This window comes from Carassius carassius, chromosome 17 (assembly GCF_963082965.1).
Source record: "Carassius carassius chromosome 17, fCarCar2.1, whole genome shotgun sequence".
NCBI classification, from domain to species: Eukaryota; Metazoa; Chordata; class Actinopteri; order Cypriniformes; family Cyprinidae; genus Carassius; species Carassius carassius.
In genome coordinates this window covers 20,282,372-20,304,479 of record NC_081771.1, presented here as the reverse complement: position 1 = coordinate 20,304,479, position 22,108 = coordinate 20,282,372, and the positions used below count along the sequence as shown (strand labels likewise).

Genomic DNA, 22,108 nt, shown 5'->3' with positions numbered 1-22,108 from the left:
AATGTATTTTGTTTATAGCGCTATATAAATAAAGGTGACATTGACATCTTAATTTTATGATGTTAAATTTTTTTTTATCTCTGATGTTACACATGACATGGAGTTTATGTTAAGTTCAAGTACAGAATGTTGCAAGTGTGAGTTCATTTATGATTGATTTGATTCTGAGTCTGACCCTGAGAAACCCCAAAATTAGTTATATTAATGTAGATATTATAAATTATATCTCTATTTTTATTTACTAAATATATACAATATTCCCTAAAGTCAGAAATTTTACCATAGGTGTCAGAAAGCAAGAAACAATATATAATAATAATAATAATAATAATAAAAAAAAAAAAAAAAACAAGTCCATAAATTAAATCCAGCAAACTGCTGATACTGAGGGAGTGATACCCAGTATTACCCATCTGGGTTTCCCTACAGCCCAGTGAACATATGCTAATGAAATAAAGCATGTGTCACCAAGCATTAGTCCGCACAGGCATGAAATCAGAGCGACAAAAGCTATCTTCAGACTAATGAGGGAGATCTCCATATCTGCTGACCTTACAACACAGGAGCCGCATTAAATTTGAGCTGAATTACATTACTCTTCTGTTGAAATATAACAATATTGTATTTTTAAAGATGAAAAGGACTTTAAAGAGTACTTGCCTTTGATTTTCTGTTCAGTATCCTGTAAATAAAAGCAAAAGATGCATTATCAGCAAAAGCTATGATATATTTCACTCTACTTGTTTAGTGTAGTAGATTACATGTTATTTGCATAGTATGATTCATACCATATTTCTGTAGCAGGCTGACCTGACATTTTACTGCTAATAAATTATTTGGGGTTAAAGAGGTTCAAAATTGTACCCAGCCCAAAATAACAGCAAGATTAAATAAGCACCAACAAAAAACAAAACTCTACTTCATGTCTTAAAATACACCGTGCCTTGCAATCTTGACAAGAGATTACGGAGCAAATCATATTGGCAAAAACAGTGGCCTGCTAATCGAGTGGAGACAGATTACAAACAGCCCTCTGTCAGAGAGGAGTCTAGGGGGAAGAGGAGTAAGAGAAGGGAGCAAGGCCAGAGTGCTAGTTTACATTCCCTGGTGCCATTACAGAACTGTTATAAAGACTGTTCTTTTCTTACTGCCCTTTTAAGTACAGAACTTCAGAACACCGGGTTCAAAATAAAGATACTGGAGTACTCAATGTGCATTTGCTGAATCCCAAAAGATCTAACCACTGATTCAAACACAAATGACAAATTCTTAATAGGAAAAAGTCTTAAGAGATGAAAAACTGTTAACCGCTAAATCATAACCTGTTCTAACTGATATTAAAATAAATTATGTGGGGCTGCACAGTATGTGTGTGTGTATATGTATATATATATATATATATATATATATATATATATATATTTGTGTAGCATATCAGTTAATGTCTACGACGTTCTAAAACATATCGAAATCAGTCCATATTGGATATTTAACTGCACAATATTTTCACCCTTTGATTACATTTGTCCTCTAATATTAATTTCACCCAATAATTAAATAACTAGAGTAAAAAAAAAAATAAAAAAAAACTTATAAAGTATACTACAATTTCTGATGTTACGTGTAAGATTTAAAATTAGTGATGCACCGAAATGAAAATTCTGCGCCGAAACCGAAACCGAAAATTTAGGATGCACTTGGCCGAAAACCGAAACTGAAGCCGAAAATGGCTTCTTTTAAAAACGTATATATATATTGCTTGGATTTAATGGATCTGAATTGAAAAATCACAATATAATAATCAAACTTTTATTAACAGTTACATAACAAAACATAAAATATTTTTAACAATAAATATAAATAATAATTATTCTTCAAGTTTTATGTTCCATCAAATAAAATAGTTTTTTAAAAATTGTGCAAAAAAAATCCACAATTTTGGAGATTTTGCAGAACAAATGCTACATATTGCAACTTTGGTGTCCTCTCGTATAGGGCTGTCACTTTTGTGAAAAAAAAAATCCTGTTCGATTTTTGAGACATAGGCAAAGTGTTCATTGAATCGTTAGTAAATTGCCTATATTTGGCGTTGATCCGTTTTTCAACGCCAAATATAGGCAAATCCACCGACAACTAAACAGGCATTAGGGCGAACGTAAAGAGGGCGCTTGAGACGCGCACAAGTCAGCAATGTGGACTGCCATAACATCAATGAAAAACATTACTGAAGGCTACATTGATATTATGCACTAATAGGCTCTGTGTGTGTGTGTCAGAACCTGCAGTTGCTGTGTGATGCGCGTTCGCTGCGAGCGTATAGTGGCGAGCTGGACGCGCTCCGAGAGAAGGCCGTTAAAATCGATTCCCTATTTTCGTTTTCGAAACTTGTGTTGGTTGGTCCGATGCTCCGATCGATTGTGCAGCTTTTGTGACAAGCTTTTTTTTATTGTGACAGCCCTTTGACATGCTTAATCTTTGATAGGCAGACGTGTGATAACAGCTCGACCGTGAGTGAAACCTAAGCGCTTGTGCACGGATGGGAGGGGCGGGTGACATTCATTTTCGGTTTACGTTTTCGGCTGTTTTTTTTATTTCGGCCCGAAACCGATAATGCCATTTCGGCCGAAAATTTTCGGCGGCCGAAATTTCGGTGCACCCCTATTTAAAATTACCAATTTCTTTTTTTTTTTTAGTTTTTACCTTAAGGAAAACAGTAGATAATTGTATTCATCACTGTCATCCATCAGTTATTGGCTTTATATAAAAAAAAATATAATATGTCTTCTCGGTCCAGGCTACCAGAAGTTTATTTATTTTTTGTTTCTTTTTTTTTATTAAAACAAACTGACCGTTTTCTGTGTAGTATCCTTCTTTGTCTCTTCTTCTAGCCTTTTCTTTTCTTCCATCAAATGGTTCTCTCCTCGTGATGTTCAGCTTCTCTCAGCTAGAGGACAGACAGGTAAATAATTTATAATTGTCAGGATGGAAGGATGTAGGATCTGCAAAATTTGGACAGTAAAAGAACAGATACAATGTTTCCAGATCCAACTTTATCACTCTTTAATGTATCTGGAGACAGGTAATGATTTCTGAGACCCAACCTGAGGCCAATTTGAGGGGATCAGTCTCTAAGGTAAGTCTAGTTAAGTCCAACACTGCAGTGACCAAAATCCTAATACAAAAAGTCCCCAAAAGGCATTGGTAAAACTATGACCGTGCATTGATTTGACAAATTGATTGTGCTACAGGGGTCCATCCACATTTTGTCAGTGCCAGTTGGTATCCTGACTTCACTTATCTCACTCATGCACAGTTTAGAAAGCATGACCTAGCCAAGTGGACAGATGATCCTCATCTTTCCAAATGTAAGACAATGCACAATATATTACACCCTAAATCTAAACGCATTTTCCACCCAACAACACACAATTAGATCTCAGAAGTCACAAGTCAGGTATTAATTCATAACCATACACGTAAACAATATACGCCAGAAATAATGGGGAAGGTGTCTTGTTGAGTTGCCAGTTTGTCAAGGAAAAGTTGTCAATCAGTGAAACTGCAAGTGACAACAGTGCATTGTGCTTAGAAACAACGCACTGGCAGAGAGCCATGGTATGGCTGGACCGATGCTTAGAGTTGCCAATCGGCTGTCCTGATTTAACCTCTGACTCAGCCTCAAACCCCTTCCATTGGCTAGTAAACTTATCCCCACTTTTACTGTCCAATCAGAACACAGGCATTTGATTGCCATTTACATTACATCTTGGCAGAGGTCCAGAGCGAGAAGATAGGAATGGATCATGTTGAAATTACCCGGTGCATTTTGTAGAGGGGGACACTGAACAGCTTTATAAATATCCCCCACCCTTTGTCTGCTGGAATTTTCCAAAGCCTACCAGTTTAGCTGTTAATAAAATATAACCATCTGCTACAGACAATAGAGCAGATACAGTCCCATTAGGATTTGTGTAAACATACTGTATTATTTGATTCTGATAAATTTGTTTTTAATGGAAAAAACATTCTATAAAATCAAATACTTGGCCCAGTTTATAATTTATTCCAGGTTTTACTTGCACAACATCACAAATAAATGTAACAATATATTGTCTCTAATGTGTTTTTTCCTCCCAATCAGAAGAACCATCCTTACATCATTACACAACCTAGGGCACTAAATCTACAGTAAATTAAGTCAAGTTTTTCAAAAATTAAGCTTTTTTTTAAATGTTTAATTTTGAATTATGTTGAACAATTCATTGAATTTAGAATTTAATAATTAATTAATCAAATAATATTAAACTATTAAAATTATGTTTAATAGTTTAACATTTTACATGAACTAGGCCCAAACCCAGTTCGACCCCTTAGCCCTTCCCCTTTCCCCTTCCCCTCCGTTTCGCGCGTTCACGTGAAGGGGTAGTGGTGTCTCGATTCTCTTTTGGTTGGAGGGGAAGGGGTAAGGGGAAGGTCCAGATAGCCCTTCAAATGAAGATTTTTTGGGACCACACTTCAAACGAAGGGGTATGAATTATCTCGGCAACATGGCTGCTACAGTGAACAAAAAGACACATAAATGTAAGCTTTTTTGGCATAAATAAAGATTTTAACGAAAAGTAATCATTTGTTTTATGTTACATTCAATTGTGAGTTCATATTAATGGTCATGCAATGGTCACATTAATGTTTGCAAAAAATCGCTAATATTTGCTAACGTCATATTACAGACTGTATGATAGTCTGATCAGCACAGCATATGTCTGATCAGGTCGATAACTGCCGTAGACATTGATGGGGGCTAATCCCCCCAATAATTAGAAATCGCTAAACCATTTTCTCAAATATTGCCTATTCGAGAGAGAGAGAGAGAGAGAGAGAGAGAGAGAGAGAGAGGGAGAGAGAGAGAGAGAGAGAGAGAAAGAGAAATGGAAGTTGCGTGTATTCGCGTCTGTGCGTTTATATTATTAGAGTGAGTTTACTTAAAAACAGCGATTGTATCCTCTCGTCGCTGGAAAATATAATGTAGCGATTTAGTATTTAAACTGTATTTAATAAAAGCGTTGACAAGTTTATTTTCTCCTGGATGTGTGTGCTGTGCGATTTCCGATATGTGCGTGTGTCAGTAAGCAGCTCATCAATACAGAACGATAATTAAAGGCTCTAATGCACACCAGCATATGTGTATATTGTAAGAGCTAGACGATGAATGATGGCGTGTGACGTCATAGTAATGGTGTCCCAATCCTTAGGGGAATATTTTCTCCCCTACCCCTTGACACTCTGTTTCAAGGGACAAGGGGAAGGGGTAGGTGGAGGGGTAGGGGAAGGGGAAGGGGAAGGGGTATAAAATATAATTGGGATTGGACCTTAATAACACAGTGGCAAGATTCAATACGTGAACCCTTTCAAAATATCTGGATTTCTGTTTTTATAACAAATAAATTGTGGCCTGATCTTAATTTAACTCACAATTATAGACAAATACAAACTGACTTAACTAATAATACACAAACTGTATTTTTCACATTTTTATTGCTGTGCAGGATGAAGAAAGTCAATGAACCCTTGACTTTAGTAAATTGCAGATCCTCATTAGCAGCAAAACCTCAACTAAATATCTTCTAGTTGCTTACATGACAATTGACTAGGGATGTAACGATGCACTCCGAGCCGGTTGAAAATCGATAATAATATGTGACGATTCGGGTCGGTTGAGATGTTAAACGAATCGCGATACACGTGTTAAACAGCAGGGGGCGCTGAAGCAGTAGCCTATATTTTGACTTCGCTTTGCAGGCGCGATAGCAGCGAACAAGCTGTAACTTTAAACAGTAGCAAAAATGGCGGGTTTGAGTGTGCCCCGCGTGAGCCGTTTGTAGGGCAGAGTGAGGCGTATTGCTGCCTTTTTTCACCGAAGCTCCACAGCTGCGCTCGCAGCCAAACAGATACTGCTGCTGGAGCGGAACGCTATCTCAAACAGCAAGCGGCTGTGACAGCAACTCTACTGACCAACGACGTTCGACTAAATGTCCGTGACATCGATACTTTGGATGGCTCAAACATCCGTGATGCGGAGGACATAGTGAAGCTTCTAAAGCCACTCAAAACGGCCACCACTGTGCTGTGTGACGAAAAAAAAACCCACTGTGTCTCTCATTGTGCCCTTAAAGCATATGATCGAGCATAACATGGCATCCAACGAAGAAGATTCCCCCACTGTGAGCAACATAAAGAGAGCTATACTGAACAACCTTTACAACAGATACACTTAAGAGTACAACCACCTGCTGGAGTGCACCGCATTAGACCCCAGATTCCGGGCTCTGCCTCATCTAGAGACAGACCAACGCGATGATGTATTCCACAGACTGAAGGAGAAAGCTGTACTGATGTTGCAGAACCAGGTAGCCTATTGTATTTATTTTACTCTTTCTCTAAATTGTATTTATTTTACTCTTTCTCTAAATTGTATTTATTTTACTCTCTCTAAATTGATTTTTTTTTATTATGGCATATTTTTCTAAATGTGTTTCCAAATGTGTTTGTGTAAACTGAGTATTAATGTGGATATGCTGATATTTCTTTAAAAAAACATGTAAAAAATAAAAAATAAAAAAAATAAAAATTCTAAGCTAGGAAAGAGCACTGGCAAAGCCTTAGTTTGTTTATATGAAAATATTTATTTTATTTGTATTATTTTATTTGGGATTTGTTTTAATATTTCAATTTAGTTTTGTTTTTTGACAAAGATATTTCAGTTTCAAAAAGAAATGTACAGCATTTTGTCTGAGTGAGAATGAAATAATAAAAGGAAACTTTTTCATTTATCTTTCTTAAATCTCATTTTGTACAAACAATTGTGAGAACATCGTATCGTGAAACCAGTATCGTGAATCGTATCGCATCGCAAGTTCAGTGAATCGTTACATGCTTACTATTGACCAATTTTGGTCCATCCCTCCCCACAAATCTGTTTCAGTTTATCAATATTTCTGAGCGGTCATGCTAGAACAACCCTTCCTAAATTATGCCACAAAATCTGCCCTGGGTTAAGGTCAGGGAAACACATTTTTATTTTTTTCCCCAGCCATTCTTTATTTATTTGTGTGCTTTGGGTCACTGTCTTGTAGCTTCACCTAACCTCTCCTGAAGTCATAAACTGTTATACTGACATTCTCCACTAATACGTCTTGATACACTTCATTGTTCTTTCAATGACAGCAAAGTAGCAGTGTCTGTTCTGTAACAGTTCACAGGGTTCATATAGAAACTGCAAAATGAAATTCCAGGACTTTCAAGGACTTTTCAAGCACTACTTTTGGTTTTCAAGGACTAAAAACAGAGATCACAATATTGTTATCTTTCAAATTCTGATAAATGAACTAATAAAACAAAATGGTATAAATAAAGTGCAGCACACAATGGCTGTGGCAACATGAAAATATACTATGGCAAAGTTATCGCTTTTCCTCATTCAAAGTAATTTTTTTTTACGAATATATGATTTACCTGAAGAGTAAAAGCTTCATCATACACTTGGAAAATTATAAGTTATGTCATGCTTGTAGACACTAGGGGTGTGACAATACACTTAGCTCATGAGATAAGACAAAATCTAGATACTTGGTTCGCTAGAATGAGACAATTTTTTAATATTATTTTTAAGAAATTTTCAATGACAAAATATTTGTCTTTTAAATCACAGAAAGCAAAACAATGAAGTTGTATTTTGAAACATTTAACTAATCTAGAGCCGTAACTAATGATTATCTTGGTAATCAAGTAATCTTAATCTACTGATTATATTTTACAACTGAGTAACCTGATATTTTAAGTGAAAAACAGGCTTTATAATGACTACATATAAACTAACGATGAGGTAATAATAATTGGTTCAAATAAAGTATCAAAACCAATTAAACACATGGGCTTTTTGAGCATTACTGTTAAAATATGTTATATGCCTACAAATAATATGAAAATAACCTAATGTGAGTACATTATGATTCAAAAAAATACCTGCAGAGGGCGCCAACGGCCTGGCCATGCTTCACTTTACAGCGTGATTCAATGACGTTTAAATCTATGTCATTTTAAGATTTGGCCACATGCAAACTCTGAGCCAGGGCTTGAATTTTTATTTTGAAACTGTGATGTACAACAAATCACACTAGCTTAACAGAAATGTTGATATAGCCTACTCCTGTATTTGCATAGTTTTATAAATTATTTACGTTATAAATCTAGAGTTTTCCCAGAAAAACGTTAAGCAACCCAAACTCACAGTATATGCAAAGGAAGAGTTTGTGGACTGAGTCTACGGGAGGGTTAGAGAGCCGTCAGATTTCATCAAAAATATCTTTATATGTGTTCCAAAGATGAACGGTAATCTTACGGGTTTGGAACGAAAAAGGCGAGTATTTAAAGACAAAGTTTTCATTTTTGGGTGAACTATCCCTTTAAGTCTAATTACATTTTGAGTGACCAATGCAAAAATGCAGATATTTTCAAAGGGTTCACAAAAATATTCTTGCTACTGTACTAATAGTAACTATTATTTTATATATTTAACAACACTTATTTTACGGTTTTTTTATTTTGAATACTACTAACATAATGTAGCATAAAGCACATATTAATGCCTTATTCTGCATGACAATATTTTAGATTCTTAATACTAAACCCGCACCTAAACCTAACAACCATCTTATTAACTCTATATAACTGTTTTACTTCGGTATAATTTGCACACATATTTATTTCTAAAATGCTGGAAAGTATTTAAAAGAACAATACTTCATAACTGCTCACAGCGACTGGGAGCAGAAAGAGAAGAAAAGCACACAAACATTTTAAATGGGTCTTTATTATGGCAGCAGCAGGTAGTATGCAATGCAGTTTTAAAATTAGTTTTATAAACGGTTATATAGGCTATAACTATATTGTGTATAATTATATAGCTACAACTATAGCGTGTCTTTTTAAACAGGAGATTTAAATAATCTAATAATAAATAGGATTATATATTATTAAACTTAAATGCATTTTACACAATAAGAATACATTTTGTAAATAAGCTAAAGTTAATTTTATTTACAGCAGAAAAATTGTGTGACTGGTCACGTGAGCAGCATGTTCGAGGGTTCGTAGGATCACATAACTCACTCCTCCTCTATAAATAAATAGCCATCTGAATTCATGAGTTTTATCACTGAGGTGATATGTAAATACATTTTTACAGACGTCCTCATGAGAAATAATTACTGCCTGAATCGTGCTACAGACTGCTGAAATCAGAGTATTAATTGAAAAAGATGGATTGAAGAGATTCTTGAAAATTAACTAAACATATCAGCTGAAACGCCAAACTTTTTAAAGTTCTTTCACCAGAAGTAAAAACAATAAACTCTTAAACCTACGATGCATTTGGCAAATGCTTTAATTCAAATGACTTACATTGCATTGAAGGTACAATTTGCCAGTTAATGCATTCCCTAGGAATTGAACCCCTGACCTTGGCATTGCTAGCACTCTACTCTAGGAATAATATCACAGTCAATGTTATTTGTTTACAATTACCAAAGTTACACCAGAATGCATGAAAAAAATACCACTGGAAACTGACCCAAGTTTTAGGATACATACATCTCTTTCTCTGGGCAAGGGCACACTCATCTATATAATAAAAACAGTGAGATTTTCTAATTGCTCAAAAAGAATGAAAGAGGATGAAAATAAATCATTAAAATTTACATGCCTCAAAGGCAAAATAAAAACTAAATAAACAAAAGTGTGATATTCATTCTCACAAATGAAAAGTCCCAAGTTGCATGATCAAGCTTAAGTCAGGCAACGCTTAAGGTGAAGTGGTGCAAGGGATGTGGTTATCGACCTGCAGGGAAGGACAGGGGAGGAATACAGAAAAACACACTGAAAGGTGGTGTGTTTCAGAGTAGGCCATCTTGGCTTATATCCAGACTTGTGGAGGCTGTGAGCAAAGGCTTGTGTGCTCACAAGGACTTCTGGCAAGCCACAGCAGAGGGGAGGGGAAAACCATTAACCTTCGGCCTTCCTGCCACAGAGTATTAGCAACCTGCAGCTCCCCTCGGTAGTTCACTGCACTGACTGGGTCATCAAGAGGCCTTCTCAAACTACAACTAAAGAGCAGCTTAGCACATCCTACGTGCTGGAATTACTGTGTGTTAAGGATATGCGGGATTGGGGGGAGTGGGCACAACCTGCTAAATTTAGAATGCTGGTTCCTTCTGTACAACCTGACTCCAGCTGAACTGATTTGGATCTTGACTCCAACTCACTGACTTAATGATCTATGACCAGTTGCATAAACTGCTTAGATTAATATTAAAAATTAGTTATTTGTATAAAAACATAAATTGGAACTTAAATTAGTTGAATTAATGCCTAGATTTAGATTGATCTATTTTTGAAGTTTACGCTGGAAAAACAAGGGGAAGTGAGACAAAACAATCAACTCGCAACCAAATGGAAACCAATCACTGAATACCACACATTTAAAGTTAGCAAAGAGCCTTAAGTTGTATCCTGGCCTTACCATGTGATGTTTAAGAAGTCAGGCATACAGCAGAATTGAGGCTAAACAATCCAGGATTGTCTTACAAGAAGAACAGCTTTGTCTAAGCTGTCAAAACATCAATGTCAGCTCTATTCTGATGAAATTTATCAAAGTGAAATCGGATAAGACACTAATCAAAAACACGCAGCTCCAGGAGATGGAGTCAGTATCATTCCCGAATGGTTCTCCCTTTCATCCTGAAGGTTATACTGACAGCTACCACAGAGCCCACACACAGAAAAACAGAAAATCGCTTCTGACAGCCTGTCAAGGGTACAAAGCACAATAAAGGCAAACAAGTATTTATAAAGGAAAACCAGACGCTCATTTTTAATAGTACGCCTGAGAGCTCAAGCAGCACTGAATCAATACACTGGACAATACAATCACTGTATTCAGAAATCATTAAATCACTGAAATCTGAAATGATGATAACTAGCAAACCAGAAAACAGTTAAAACAGAACGAATAAGATTTGTACTCCATCTTGAACAAGCTTCAACTTTCTTGCAGTGCTAAAGCCTCTCAGCAATTTATGATGGTGCACTCTCGTTGTGGTTCCTCATAACAGCAAATTCCCATCATTGACATTAGGGCTGCACGATAAATTGCATGTGATATTTAATGCGCATCTTAAAGACGGTTCTGCAATCAGTGGTATATCATATACAATCGTGGTTTTGCGCAGCTTGTCAGTTAACAATGGCTCTGTTTAGTAAACGCATGTCTATGTTAAAGCACGCACGTGATCGAGATTTACCGCTGATTACGGAACAGGCTTTACAAACAAGATGCGCATTAAATATTGCATGCGATTTATCGTGCAGCCTTATTGCATATACTGTGGTACATTACATTTACATTCAAACATTAGGGCTCAATGTTAGGGATGGCTGGCTGGTAATTGACAAAACTGGCTCTTGTCCTAATAGGTCAATTCTTAATGTCACTGACATTCATTAATCTAACACATGCATTCTTTCCCTCGTTGTTTGGCTGCTAGATGAAGTTAAACAGCAGTCTTGAAAATTTATGATAGCATTCTTAAAATAAAATAGAATATTTAGACAAATATAAAGAAGACAGTAATGGTTTGCATCGAATACCACTATTTTACAAACACCTTTTTATGTAAATATTTTTTGTAGAAAAAAGACATACCAGTAGAATAAAATGTTGGAACTTCTGCACTACTAAAATCAGTGCTACTGGCACAACTAAGCAGAAATAAATAATAATTAGTTACATGTACGAAACTATTCTATAACTAAACTTAGAAACCACAAAGAAGAATCTAAAGAAATTATATCCGTGCTCTTCTGACACTAACTTTTAATTTTGGGTTTGCCTGGTGCATTTATTCATGCTGTTTTATCTAGGCTCTGAGGTCACAATTGTTTTTTAGTAATTTAAAAAAATTTTTTTAATAATAATAAAATACAATTTTAAACAAATTATTAGACATCATTAAAGTCATAAAATGTAAAATGTATGTTAATTCTCCTCCATTCTCCTCTCACATGGACAAGAGGATTTTAGCCTCTTACATCATAGGGTTCAATGTTAACTGAGCTAGACTGGACTGTAGTGTGATGATGAGGTAATGAGAGAAATATGGGTGGAAAGATCCCATAACACCGCCCAAGACCCCTGTCTGGTTGTTCGATATTTAGCATGCGTTTTGATGCCAGGTCAGCACTGTCTAACCTCTTAGGATGGATATTCTATTTTAATTTAAGCAATTACAAACATGCGGTTTGATACTACACGACTGCCTGAAGAGAAATACCACCTTTAAAAAACATAATAATGAATTCATAAAAAAAAAAATCTAGGCAGAGGAAAGAATAAAAATCAGGAAAAGGATTCTACGGTTACAGAAATGAAAACTGAACTCCAGCAAAGGAGAGTTCACCAGAGCCAGCCTTTGAAATCTGTGTAGACAAGAACAATGTGCTCTAATTTTATCAGAGCAAGACGGAGACAGTGTGCAGCCACAGAAGCCAATATTAAATTATGTCCAGCTATAAAGTGGGGCTAGACACCAAATAGAAAGCCACAATGTACACAGAGAATCCCATGAAAGACAAGGAATTCCCAGTCTCATTCTACTTTTACAAGCTCTGCGGTTCAGGGGTTTTTGTACCCGTATAGTCCAGAGCGTGATCGCTCATCCGTACTGCTTGCCCTTTTCGCCTTTTTGCCACAAGCTGAACACTGGCGTCTCACGCCTCCAAGCTTTGACCCCAATCCCCTGCAGTGCCATGAGGGACGGTGGCTTCCTAAAACCAGACGAAAGGGGGGAGAGCTGAATCTGAGTGTATCAGAGCAAAGGAGCTCCTCGTTTTGGTGTGATTTATAATTAAGGTTGAGCAGCACACACTCAAAGGGTAGACAGGTTATGAATTACAAGTGAATTGCCCTATTCATCTTATCAATGGCATCAGCCAAGTGTGACGTGATTTTCAAGAGAAAAATAGATTATGGTTCTCAATTAAGTGAACAAGACAATAAGCAAAGCTACAAAAGAACACAATGCCAATATGGATAAACAGTGCTAGAATAATGGGGGGGGGGGGGGGGTGGCATATCCAAATTACTATTTTCAGAGAGTAAAGATGGTTCTCTAAAATTGATTTTTTTTATAATATCTAACTGCTCTTTAGTATTTAGATAATAATTCTGAATGTAATTTTTTCACAAGGAAAAAACAGTTGACCCCAAGATTGTGAATATAAACAGCTAACAGAACTAGAATCTAGGCTAGATCTAAGAAACAAACTCTGATCTATTTGACTTCTAGTCTTTCTCTTTCCTGTAAAATATATGTCGGTACACAAGTTACAGGCTTTCCTTTTTGCATGTTTTGCTGGAAATCACACAACCAACAGAAATGTAATATCATGGTGAATAGATCCCTTTCAGTGTGAAGGAACATGTCAACAGTGAGGACCCAGTGAATTGGAGGATTTTAAGTGTAGTGTTTAATAGGATCATATGCATGTGATGTTAGTTGTACCCACCAGATTATAATTAGCTGAATCTTCTATTATTTTGAGAGACAGGAAGAGTAACAGCGAAAGCCCAGCCCTTCACTTTGTACCACCTCAAACATTTAAAAATGCATAAGTTTTAGGGATATGTTTTGACACTGACAACGTGATATCACTCCCCTCACAACCAAATTAATATTAAATTCAAATATCAGATTCACTGCATAGTTTATTACTTTGGAACTGTGGTAGTCTGTTATGCTAATTAACATATTTGAGCACAGTATATCTTAAAATAAACACACGGGTAAATAAATAGAACAAAATTAAAGACTATTAAGAAAAAAACTTTTCAGTATAAATAAAGGCTCTAATTACAGATTACACGTCTTGACAGCAGTTAGATGCATCCAAAACAGTGTTTTATCCAAGCTATCATTTAGCTGACCCAGTCAGCAAAGTAACTAACAGTAAACACATTACAGGTCCAGTCTACCTGTAGTAACTTAGGCGCGTTTATGGTCAAGCTCGTCGCTGAGTTAGAAGCTACAAGCTTTCAAGTAACAGCCCAGATTTTTAACCACTACGCCAGAGCACACAAATGTCTCCAACGGATTAAATTTAAATTGAATTTGCAGACTGTTTTAGAAATGATTAAAGATTTAACAAAAAATACAAGAAAAAAAAAATAGTGAGCTGTTTATCTAGACAACATCGGTTGCAATCGTATATGTTAACGAGGCAGCAGCCGAGGTTTTGAAACGGAGCCAGTATCTTAACTTACCTTTTTGTTCACAAGTCGAGCTTTGGCAGCTTTCTTTAAAAAAGTGTTGCATGTTGTACGGCGGTATAAAAGGCCTTTTTTCCAGAAAAAAAAATGTACCCGTAAAAACAGACAGACCCAGGTAACACTGTACTGAATGAGCAGCTGAAAGAGTCCCAAAAAGGCAACAGAACGACAATAAACGCAAAATTCAATATGCAAAGGGAAAAGGACTGTTGTGAAATTTCTATGCAGACTCAGAGCTTCGGGCTCTGGTGGAGATTATAGAAGCTTACATGCTGGAAAAACAGCAGATGACATTTCCATGACATAAATACACTCGAAAAGCCAGGAAAAAATACATTAACGTTAAATCAGCGAGGCAGTTTGTCAATTACAGTGGCATAAAGTGGTCATCAGAAATAGCATCTCATCTACGGTGCAAGTTAAGGAAAAGGGCAGTTTGAAGCTGCTAACGTTACTGTCTGGTAAACTGACATGAAATTATACGATGCAAGCCGCTTCATTAAAGTGCAAAAATAAAGATAGCGAGCGATGTGGCGAGCAGTCTGGCTGCAGTCGTGTCGAGAAATCCAGAGATGCTTTTAAAACGACAGTGGAAATATCCAGGGATAAGTGCGGAGTGTCCGGAGAAAGCGCTGAGAGTGTCGGGTCAGGATCAAGCCTCTGCAGCCATTTTGTTCGGTATCAACACAGCAGACGTGCAGCTCAACTCCGTTGGGAGGGGCTTAGCCACTGAAGTCATTTACATATAACGTTTAACCAACCAATAAGCAAGCAGACTGGTTTTTCCATAGGAACACCGCCCATAAAATATTTTAAAGCGTCCAGTTGGAATTCACAGGGGCTGGAATGGGCGTTCAGCGGAGACCTCTGCACGCTCTCTACACAAACAAACGATTTAAAAAACATTGTTTTCATTTCACACTGGCTGTGAAATCTATCTATCTATCTATCTATCTATCTATCTATCTATCTATCTATCTATCTATCTATCTATCTATCTATCTATCTATCTATCTATCTATCTATCTATCTATCTATCTATCTATCTATCTATCTGGTCGTCGTGATTTTGCACCAACATTACTGTCCAAAAATATAGACTCAACTTAATCCCTACCCCTAAACCTAACCCTAACCATAAATTATTCCTAAAATCAGTGTGAAATGATAGCTGATTAAAGGGGTCATATGATGCGATTTTAAGTTTTCCTTTCTCTTTTTAGTGTTACAATCTCTTGGTGCATAAAGAAGATCTGTAAAGTTGGCAAGACTAAAGTCTCAAATCCAAAGAGATATTCTTTATAAAAGTTAAGAACCACTCTACCTAAAACGGCTCATTCTAACACATTCCCACATGTCTGTCACAATGTGGAAAGATTTGCATGATGCCCCCCAAATTAAAGCGGCATAACTTTTATTCTCACTGTTGCCACCGCCTCCATGTTGTTTCATTGTGAATGTGAAGCTAATTTGTTTGGCCTTCCAAAGAAAGACACAACTAGTGGTTTAGTTGTATTTACAACACTGTAATAGAACAGTCCAACCCATAGACTGTATAAAAACATGGACGTAGTGTCTATGACATCACCCATAGGTTTCCGAAGAGCGTTTTTGAAGCCAAAAGTAGGCGGAGCTGGCCATCGCCATCTTGGCAGCACATCACCGCGCATCACTCCTGGATAATCGAAAATGGGTAAAAAGGCGGGAGCTTTTTGCCAGGTGCGCTGCACAAGATCCCGGGCCCTATGCAAAGGCAGTCCTAATGGGCCCCCCTCCCCTTGAAAATATGTATTCCAGACTTTTCAAGGGCCCTCTTTCTTTGGGGCCCTGGTAATCAGTACTGGTTTTACCCCCAGTCCGACGCCCCTGCTTGTTGCTGAAACCATGCACACCTAGCTCGACGGCAGTGTCAGCAACGGCAATCCACTGGTCACTCAGGTGGCCGCCCCCTTAATTATGCAGAACTTTAAAGCTTAATATAATTTAAACTGATGAGTTCTAAAAACAAATCCAGCCCCCATCAGAGTTGTCATGAAGGGCAAAATTAGCTATATAGACCAAAATAATTTTTTGAACCGGGCTGTAAACATTTTTTTCTGCTGTAAGGTTGGGCATTTTAACATGGGAGTCTATGGGATAGTGGCCAGTTGACGAATTACAGTTTAAGTCACTTCCGCATGGGCTTCACAAGAGAGAGCGGGAGGTTGCCGCTTGGTCCAACCCAAATATTTAGATGTGTGCTGTGCATTTTGTGGAGGAAAAGGACTGTTTCCTCTGAGAGTAGCCCACAATGTCTGTTTCTATGAAGTGGGCCAATTTTAACTTTGCAAGGACAGCGTGGCGCTTCTGACTCACAGTCTGTAAGTACATTTACATATGTAATGTTAAAGGATTTGCCACTGATGATTTAAGATACGCAATGCAATGCATAAAAAGACAGTTAAAGTCATTTTAATCAGTAATTATTTCCCCACTGGATGCAACAAATGCCTCATTTGTACTAATGGGTTTTATTTGTTTTGTCTTATCCCGCCATTGTCCCGACATTTTATCCTACCTGTCAGGCACACACAGCATCACAGTGTTTAGGGGTCTAACATTTCTTCAATTGCTTGAGGCATTTGACTAGTCACAACGTACTGGACAGCTGGCCAATCAGAGCACACTGACGAGCATTGTTAAAAATTATGCACTTCACAAAGACGGGGCATAGAGGAGAAACAATAATGTACATTATGTGGAAAATAATGTGTTGTTTGAACTTTATACCACTTAAACTTGCATTACACCAAATACACCAAATAATGTTCTTTTTAGCAACGTCATATGACCTGTTTTTAAAAAGGGTGTAGAAGCACCTAACCCTGATCAAAAGCCTAAAACAGATATTTCCTGTAAAGTTATCCCTCAGTTCTGATTGGTTGGAATATTGTTCCAGGATCAACAAGGATGTTGATCCAGGAACATGTTGTATTTGGTGAAATACATCTATCTATCTATCTATCTATCTATCTATCTATCTATCTATCTATCTATCTATCTATCTATCTATCTATCTATCTATCTATCTATCTATCTATCTATCTATCTATCTATCTATCTATCTATCTATCTATCTATCTATCTATCTATCTATCTATCTATCTATCTATCTATCTATCTATCTATCTATCTATCTATCTATCTATCTATCATCTAACTATGACACACATTACTTGTGAAGGGAGTAATTTAATCTACATTCAAGGATGCGCCCATATAGTATGGACTGTGCCTCTGTTTGACCTATAGTGTGATTCCTAGTGTGACATTCTGAAACACAAAAGGGAGAAAGAGAGAAAAAGATTCATGCAGCAGGGTCAAGGCTTTATGCTGTTGTAATTTCCCATGGGACAAAAAGGGGGATGAAAGGGCTGGCGAAAGAAAACAAGGCTGAGGGAGAGACAGTTAATTTTAGTTATTTATTTTCTAAAATAAACCAATATGACATTTTGAAGTACAAAGAAAGAAAGAAAGAAGAAAAAAAAAACTATTACATTCAAAGGGTTAGTTCACCCAAAAATCTAAATTCTGTCATTAATTACTCACCCTCATTGTCGTTCCAAACCCGTAAAACCTTCATTCATCTTTGGAACACAGATTAAGATATTTTTAATGGATTTTTTTTATATTTTTGATATTACCACGATGACAGAATGACAGAATTTAAATTTTTTTGGGGAACTATCCCTTTAAACTAAACGATCAAATTTTAGTTGAGCAGCTTTACATGAAACCTGCATACAACTGACATCACGGGGGGAAGGTATTGTCTGACACAGCATTCTCACAGCACTTAATCATATAAAATAACAAGCCAAAGCCTCTTTAAATGACACACACACACACACACACACACACACACACAATCTTGTTGGCACTGTTGTGGCCCAGCCTCTCTCATCAAACTAATTATGGAAAATCAGTCTAGTGCTGGTTTTATGGTGTTTTGGGACTTGACTGGTTAATCTGATTTATTGCACACTTAAACTTAATTGATTGCCTTCATGGATTTAAATGAATAATGAGGAGCTAATAAGCATTGTCTTTGTTTCAAAAACCTGGAAGTGAACAGGGAAAAGAGGATAATGACCAACGAGCAGAGAGAGAGAGAGAGCATTCTATCACTCATGAAGGTGTCATTATTTCTGTTCTGAATGTTTGATCTGTTGCCAGCTGCATTTAACGTTTTTTTTATGCTAATAATTATGTATGAATAAAACACCTGAAACACCTGAAAATAAATTTGTGTTCTTAAGTCATAAAAACAAAATCTGGTGAAACAAAATCATAATCATGTATATATACTCAATATTTGATATCAAATGTATGCAAATGTGTGATACTGGCCATAATAAGTACTTTGAATTCAAGGTACAATTTCCTTGCTCACAAGATGCTCTTTGGATCATTAGGTGTTGCACAAATAAAGCACAAGGGTACATAGCGAATGCTAAGAAATACAAATATATTCAACAATATAATTATTAAGCATTTCTTTAGTGCATATACTTCTGGAATATTTTCAATTAGTACAAACACTTATCATTTATTATACAAAACACCCTGCTAGAGACTGAGGATGATTTTAACAACAAAACCCTGTTTATAAATCTCTGTCAATTTGTAAGTGAGATGAGCACCTAACCTAATCCTTATCAGACCAGTGGTTCTATTGGATTCATTTCCTCAGGTTAAGCCTAATGCAGAGCAGACGCATGGACCAACAGATTTATAAGGCATATGTATTGACAGGATTTGGCTGAATGAAGTTTCCAGTGCAATATTCTAGATCACAAGTAGTCCGATCACTGATTTGCCACTGAATGTTGCTCCAAACCTGATGTATTTAAAAAAATCCTTTGAAATTTAAATTACATTTAGTTTCTATTAAGCAATTGTGCTGCTTCAGTTGGACAGCTGAACAATCCTAATCAACCAATAGGCTCAGACAGCTCTGACCAAGCTCCAGGCGAGCACCAACACAATAAAAATCTCTCAAATAAAAGTGGCTGCCTCCTGGTTCAAGTAGAAGCACAACAGATTACTTCAAATATGGATGGTCTTAAAAGACTTACATGTTTTACTTGTAATATAACCTTTGATGCCTCTTGACATGTAAGACTTTGGATAGGTTTTATTTCTGTCATGGGGGACTCCTGGTCCACTACAGTCACTACAGCATTTCCTATGTTTTGATTTGCTTTTTAGCTGTATGAATCTTGTCCTTTAATATGTGAAGAGCTTGGCTCAAACTATGAACCTCACACTATGAACTCTATTTGCCGAAAGAGCACAGATGAATTCCACCTCTGTTGTGAACGTTAGAGGCATTTATCCCTTCAGGCGAGGGGTGATATTCAGGAGTACACAGCTGTAATAGGGGTTGTAAATGGGTTAATTTAGTTTTTTGGAAGCAGAGAAACAGATGTCTTTTGCCACAGGCAGACATAGTGCAGGGGAAAAAAGAGATAGGAAAAGGGAAAGTGTGGGATTGGAGGTGTTACTGTCTATGGTACAACCCCTCCTCTTTCTCTCTGTTTCTCTGTCATTCTCTATCTCTCTCTCTCTCTTTTCAGGGTATCATTGTGATTAATGCAGCTTTTTTGTGTGTGACCCGAAGGTCAAAGGAACAGAGGGAGTGAGGGGTGACACTGAGGGGGGTAAAGCAGTGCATAATTTACTTCTGCAGCAAACGCCTCTCTGCTGCTCTAATCTGAAATGTAATCAAACTCGCTTTAATACAACTGGCTTGGAAGAACCAAAGATTGGTGGAGGGGGTGCTGATGGTCGACATAAGCATTAATGTAACCGACTAACAGCTAACACACCTGACCAGAGTCACACCATATATAAATATATTGTACTTTTTTTAATGTAAGTAAATAAGGCCTTCTAATATAAAGTGGGACTGCTTTTTCCATGGCCAATATTTACAAAATATAGTATATATACTTCTGGGGAATACTCTGGCTTCATGACACCAAGTCAGAAATTTTGGATCTAACAGTGTCCATATTAAGAACTAGAGCTATATATCATCTTTAGAAAAAAAAAATCCGTCAGGTCCCAAAAATTATTTGTTTTTCCAGCATCTTTTTGCATATCTGAACCTTTTACAAAAATGAATGTATTGGTTTTGAGATTTGGGTAAAACAAGGCTAAACATTAGCACTGGTTTTATAGTATTGAAGAATTTGATGATGTTTGGATTTCAGTTGATTTGACAAACTTTGAATTGATCTGACAAACTCTGACAAAAGTCTAGATTATTCTTGACAGGTAAGCTTCAAATAAAAAGTATCCCTATTATGTTGAACCTTTTATTGAACATAGGCTGTTTTTAACTAAAGAGACATGCCTTTTTTAGACCTTTAATAGGAGGCGTTACACGTCAAAAGGAGCACTATTTAAAAATTTATATTTTTAATTTATTTTTTAGTTCCACTAAATGACACCAGTAGTTTAGTAGTTACAAACTAGTAATTTACTACTAAAACTACAGTAGGTACCGATTTATAGTAGTCTATAAATGTATTTTTCTCATGTGCTAGTATCATGCGTAGTCTGTTGGAAAATATTCCTCAGTAGGCAAATAGTGTACCTATTTAGCCTTAATTTTAGCAAACTCTCATTTGTTCTTCCTGAATAACGGTATACACTGTATTATACTGTAACATATTTTCCAATGACAGTAAGTCAAATTTGAGAACCCATGTGCAGTTTATTGACAAATGGCAAATCAAATAAAAGAAAGTAAACAAGACAATGAACCAATGAAAAGATAGAACTGAGGACCACCTGCCAAGACACCAAACCAATGAAAACATAATACATGAAGAAAAGGAAGTACATAACAATATCACATGAGGGGCAAACCGAATCACATGACACAAAATAGGAAACATGCTATGACAAATTTTTAAATAAAAGATGAAAGATGAAAAAAAATGAACAAAACCTAGAACAGATGTGACACACAGTTCCCACTCATGTTTCCAATACCCATGATCTGGCCGATTCCCGATAAATAGTCCTGTCTTACATTTTCTTTTCTTGTTGAAAATCTAGAAAGATACAAAAGGATAGCTAGAAAGCTATTTTGTTTATCTAGAAGACATTTCAATAATGCGATCATTTTTGAACAAGCATTTAAATAGCAAACATTAGAAATTAAAACTCCTAGCTGTTGCACACATATGCATTCTGAAAAGTATAGATGCTTATGCATGTACACAAAGATCCTCAGTTTTACGACTTCGCCGAGTTATTTTTTTACATGCTAACTTTGGTTTTATCAAATAAGACACATTTCTGGATCAACATTTTTGTTGATTCTATAACAACATTGTCAACCAAAGGATACTAATCTAGGAACCAATTCTACTTGACTAAATCTTGATGTGCACTTTGCAGTGTAACTTCTGTGATAAGATATGAAAAAATAGCCTTCGTATTCACTAACAGCCACTTCAGGGCAGGCACTTGAGTTCCAAGTATCTTTAAGTATTCAATTACTTTTCAGGCGCGAGTAAACAGAACCATTATAGAACTTCAGCATAGGCTTTGAGATTCGTAGCATGGTGTGATGATTAGATGGGCAGGCTCTGACTGAATATCTAATGCATTCACTCAGCATTTCTGAGTGATTACTTTATGCTGATATGAGTCACATCTTTCTGAGTAAGA

General features: G+C 36.5%; 1 long non-coding RNA gene across 1 annotated transcript; it reads right to left on the bottom strand.

Annotated features, from left to right (window-relative positions):
• Positions 1 to 335: 335 nt before the first annotated feature.
• On the bottom strand, positions 336 to 15,072 carry LOC132160560 (uncharacterized). Its single transcript, XR_009438040.1, has 3 exons — positions 14,375 to 15,072; positions 2,850 to 2,944; positions 336 to 682 (listed from the first exon to the last, which is right to left on the bottom strand). It is a non-coding gene; the product is annotated as an uncharacterized LOC132160560 (long non-coding RNA).
• Between the last annotated feature and the right edge of the window lie 7,036 nt (positions 15,073 to 22,108).